Consider the following 5635-nt stretch of genomic DNA (forward strand, 5'->3'; position numbering starts at 1 on the left):
TCCATGTTATGACATGTTTCACAGATTCATCATTGTTCTTTATTGTTAAGTATTATTCCATTTTGTGTCCATTGTGTGTATGTTCCAGAGTTTGTTTATCCACTCAACTGTTGATGGATGCTTAAGTTGTTTCCATCTTTTCGCTATTGTGAATAATGCTGCAATGAACATGGGTATGCTTATTTCTATTCATGTGACAGCTCTTATTTCTCTAGGATATATTCCTAGGAGTGGGATTGCTTGATCTTATGTTATTTCTACTACTAGATTTTTAAGGGGAGCCCTCATTTCTCAGTGGTTAAGAGTTTAGCTGCTAACCAAAAGGTCAGCAGTTGACTTCACCAGCCACTCCTTGGAAACTCTGTGAGACAGTTCTACTGTGTCCTGTTGGATCGGTTTTCCATAGTGGTTGTATTGTTACTGCAATGGCGTGTCTCAGCCTCCTGCTGCAGAAGCCGGTAGTAAGATGGGGTGCGGTGAGTAGCAAGAGGGTTTTTATTGTATATCGATACACAGGAGACAGAGGGGAAAGAGCTCCTCCAAAATCTGCCTCCCACTCTGGAGGCTGAGTTGAGGGTTATATAGGAAGAAATCAAAGTCCAAGGAATCTGAGGAATGTTGGTTCTCTTCTAGGATGGACGGCCAGTTTAACCACTCTCCAGACATATTGACCTTTGGATGCCATCCTGGTTTTGGTCACAAGATGATTTTTCCTTGTTCAGGCATTTTACTTCCAGATTCTATCACTTGTTGTTCCACCTCCCAAAGAGAACTTAGGTTAATTTTAAACTTTTAAAATCATGGGAAAACAAGAAGGAAGAGAGGAGGAAAATAAATCAAACTCATGAGAGCATGCAAAAGTGAACTATGCAAGCTATGCATTAACAATACCACAATACCGGAGACACTAGGCCTACACTGCTGACAATAAACAATAAATGTGAAAATCCCATGCAGCCCCTTTCGGTATCATTTTACATTCCCACCAGCAGTTCATATGCGTTCCAGTCTCCCCTGAAACCTCTCCAACATTTGTTATTTTCTGTTTTTTTGATTAGTGCCAGTAACGTTGGAGTGAGATGGTATCTCATTGTAGTTTTGATTTGCATTTCTCTAATAGCTAATGATCGCGAGCATTTCTTCATGTGTCTGTTAGTCGCCTGAATGTCTTCTTTGGTGAAGTCAATGTTCGTATCCTTTGCCAATTTCTGATTGGATTATTTGTCTTTTTGTTGTTGAGGTGTTGAAGTGTTCTATTGATTCTAGAAATTAAACTCTTGTTGGATATGTTGTTGCCAAAATTTTTTTCCCAGTCTATAGGTTCTCTTTTTACTCTTTTGATGAAATCTTTTGATGAGCGTAAGTGTTTAATTTTTAGGAGCTCCCAGTTGCCTAAATGTTTGTGCATTATTAATTATGGTTTGTATTTATGCCATGTATTAGGGCCCCTAGTGTTGTCCCTATTTTTTCTGCCATGATCTCTATCATTTTATGTTTTATATTTAGGTCTTTGATCTATTTTGAATTAGTTTTGTGTACGGTCTGAGGTATGGGTCCTGTTTCATTTTTTTACGGATGGACATCCAGTTTTGCCAGCACCATTTGTTAAAAAGACTGTCTTTTCCTGTATTTAATGGATTTTGGTCCTTTGTGAAAGATCAGCTGACCATACATGGATAGATCTACATGTTTTTGATTATAACAGAAGATTGGCAGAAAAAGGAGAGCCTCAAAGAAATTTCACAAATTCTATGGAAGATAATGTATTGTTCTCTGTGATTTTCAGAGTGTCACAAACATATCTGCTTGCTTCTCTCTCTTTTGGGACTGAGCTCTTCTACTTGCTGCTGTACAACTCACTAACAGGCAATGTCTGGGGGAATACAACAAGAGGAGAACATATGAGGAAGGAAGTGATTAGAGCCAAGGTAGTGGTGCTTACCTTTACACTGAGAGGGGGCTGACTGCCTGGGAGGGGGGCAGGTCAAAGTAAATAAAGCATTACTCTGTTTTTTGGCTTTATTTTATTCCCTTAAAAATTCAGTTCAGTCTTACTAAACTATATTCTCATATAGAATTATTTGTTGTTGCTAGTTGCTATTGATTTGGCTCTAACTCATGGTGTCCCCACATACAACAGAACAAAACGTTGCCCAGTCCTGCACCATCTTCATGATCATTGGTAGATTTGAATCCATTGTTGTGGCTACTGTGTCATGCCAGCTCATTGGAGGTTTCTCACTGATAAATACTACATAGGAAATGGGGTGTAAAATGATCCAAGGGCTAAAGTTTTTAACAGTTTCTTGGTGATCTAGATTTACACACTGGCAAGAATTAATCTTTGTTCTATATGAAAAATATCCACCCTTTCTTAGTTGTAAATGTTGGGAGAAATGAGTCAAAGAAATGAAAAGGCCTCACAGACTAGAACATAAACATGGACACAAGAAATATTTATGGAGTGTGTGCATTTTTATAAAAATGGAGGAGGTCAGTGGTCCCTAAAGTGTGGTCCAAGCATCAGCAGCATCAACACCAACTAGAAACATGGTTGTTGTTGTTGGTTGCCAGCAAGTTGATTCTGACTCATAGCGACCCCATGTGACAGAGTAGAACTGCCCCGTAGGGTTTTCTAAGCTGTAATCTTTATGGGAGCAGATCGCCAGGTCTTTCTCTCTCAGAAAGGCTGGGTGGGTTCGAACAGCTGACCTTTAGGATAGCATCCAAGCATTTAACCATTGCACCACCAGGTTCCTTAAGATCAAGTTATTGTTGTTGTTGTTAGGTGTCCTCAAGTCAGTTCCAACTCATAGCGACCCTATGCACCACAGAACAAAACACTGCCTGGTCCTGCACCATGCTCACAATCATTGTTATGCTTGAGCCCATTGTTGCAGCCACTGTGTCAATCCATCTCGTTGAGGGTCTTCTTCTTTTTCGCTGATCCTGTGCTTTATCAAACATGATGTCCTTCTCCAGGGACTGATGCCTCCTGAGAACATGTCCAAAGCATGTAAGACATAGTCTTACCATCTTCCCTTCTGAGGAGCATTCTGGTTGTACTTCTTTCAAGACAAATTTGTTTGTTTTTGGCAGTCCATGGTATATTCAATATTCTTTGCCAACACCATAATTCATAATTTTTCTTTGGTCTTCCTTATTCATTGTCCAGCTTTTGTAATGATATATGTTCTAATTAAACAATTGATGCACATATTGTATCCTGCAGTAGTACATCAACAGGTGACTGCCAGAAATTCAACCCAGATTCAGAAGAGGACGTGTAATGAGGGATATCATTGCTGATATCATTTAACACTTCAAAGAGGTCTTTTGCAGCAGATTTGCCCAACGTAATGCGTCATTTGATTCTTGACTGCTAGTTGCATGGGTGTTGATTGTGGATCCAAGTAAAATGTGATCTTTGACAACTTCAATCTTTTCTCCATTTATCATGATGGTGCTTATTGGTCCAGTCTGAGGATTTTTGTTTTCTTTATGTTGAGGTGTAATCCATACTGAAGTATGTAGTCTTTGATCTCATCTGTAAGTGCTTCAAGTTCTCTTCACTTTCAGCAAGCAAGGTTGTGTCATCTGCATGACCCAGGTTGTTAACAAATCTTCCTCCAGTCCTAATGCTCTGTTCTTCTTCATATAGTCCAATTTCTCAGATTATTTGGTCAGCATACAGATTGAATAGGTATGGTGAAAGGATACAACCCTGACGCACACCTTTCCTAACTTTAAACCACTCGGTATCCCCTTGTTCTGTTTGACTGACTGCCTCTTGGTCTATGTACAGGTTTCTTATAAGCACAATTAAGTGTTCTGGAATTCCCATTCTTTGCAATGTTATCTATAATTTGTTATGATTCACACGGTCGAATGCTTTTGCATAGTCAATAAAACATAGGTAAACTTCTTTCTGGTATTCTCTGCTTTCAGCCAGGATCCATCTGACATCAGCAATGATATCCCTGGTTCCATGTCCTCTTCTGAATCTGGCTTGAATTTCTGGCAGTTCCCTGTCAATATACTGCTGCAACTGCTAGACTAATCCAAACACCTTGAGGGACTGAGTTACTGGGGCTGAGGGCTGGTGACCATGGTCTCGGGGGACATATAGGTTAATTGGCATAATAGGTCACAAAGAAAATGTTCTACATCCTACTTTTGTGAGTAGCATCTGGGATCTTAAAAGCTTGCCAGCAGCCATCTAAGATACATTTATTGGTCCCAACATGTTCAGAGCAAAGGAGAATGTAGAAAACCAAAGACAGAATATAAATATTAGTCCAAAGGACAAATGAACCACAGCCTCCTCCAGCCTGAGCCTGGAAGAACTAGATGGTGCCCAGCTACCACCACTGACTGCTTTGACAGGGATCACAATAGAGAGTCCTTGACAGAGCAGGGGAAAAGTGTAGAACAAAATTCAAATTCAAGGAAAAAAAAAAAAAAACAGACTTACTAGTCTAACGGAGACTGGAGGAACCCCTGTGAGTATGACCCCTGGACACCCTGCTAACTCACAACTGAAGCCACTCCTGAAGTCTGCCTTTCAGCCAAATATTAGACAGGCCTAAACCTGGTGGCATAGTGGTTAAGAGCTACAGCTGCTAACCAAATGGTCGGCTGTTTGAATCCACCAGGCCCTCCTTGGAAACCCTATAGGGCAGTTCTACTCTGTCCTATAGTGTTGCTATGAGTCGGAATCGACTTGACGGCAACAGGTTTTGTTTTGTTTTTTATAAATGGCAAAGGACGGGGCAGTGTTTTGGTCTGTTGTACATAGGGTTGCTATGAGTTAGTAGTGACTCGAGAGCACCTAACAACAACATAAAACAAACAATAATATATGTCAGTAACATGCTTCTTAATTCTATCAAGTATAGGAAACCAAATGGACAACACCTACCCAAAAGCAAAGATGAGAAAGCAGAAAGGGACAGGAAAACTGGATGAATGGACACGGGGATCCCAGATGCAAAGGTAAAGGGAGAGGGTGCTGACACATGGCAGGCACTGCAACCAATGTCACAAAACAATATGTGTATACATTTGTGAACGAAAAACTAGAAAAAAAACAAAACAGAAAAACATAAAACCTAATTTTCCAAGAAAAATCAAGTTTCTGTGTTATGAATTAGGTTTTAAAACTCTCAGGATCACTTTTAATTAATTGAACTGTGCTGTAAATAGCTGCATCACGGATACAACAGCACAAGGTGGTCCTAAATTCTGACAATTACGCTGGAAAAGTACTTGTTTAAGTTATTAGAGGTATACTGAAGTTCAGTAACTTAAATTTTATTCTTTAAAGCCACCCACTATGGTACTTCTGTTATAGCTGTTGTTGTCATTTGCTTGCTGTTAATTATTTTATTTTTATTTATTTATTTTATCTTTATTTGTTGTATTTTATTTTAATTTATTATACGTCAACATATTTATTTCATTTACTCATTTTATTTTATTTAGATTTACTTATTTTATTTTTATGTAATTAATAAAACTCATTTTATTTAATTAATTTAATTCATTGTATTTTATTTTAATTTTTATTGCATTTATTTAACTTAATTCATTTTATTTTATTTTAAGCATTTTCTATTTACTTTCTTCTATTTTA

The sequence above is a fragment of the Trichechus manatus genome, unplaced genomic scaffold (assembly GCF_000243295.1).
Source record: "Trichechus manatus latirostris isolate Lorelei unplaced genomic scaffold, TriManLat1.0 scaffold00176, whole genome shotgun sequence".
Taxonomy (NCBI): Eukaryota; Metazoa; Chordata; class Mammalia; order Sirenia; family Trichechidae; genus Trichechus; species Trichechus manatus.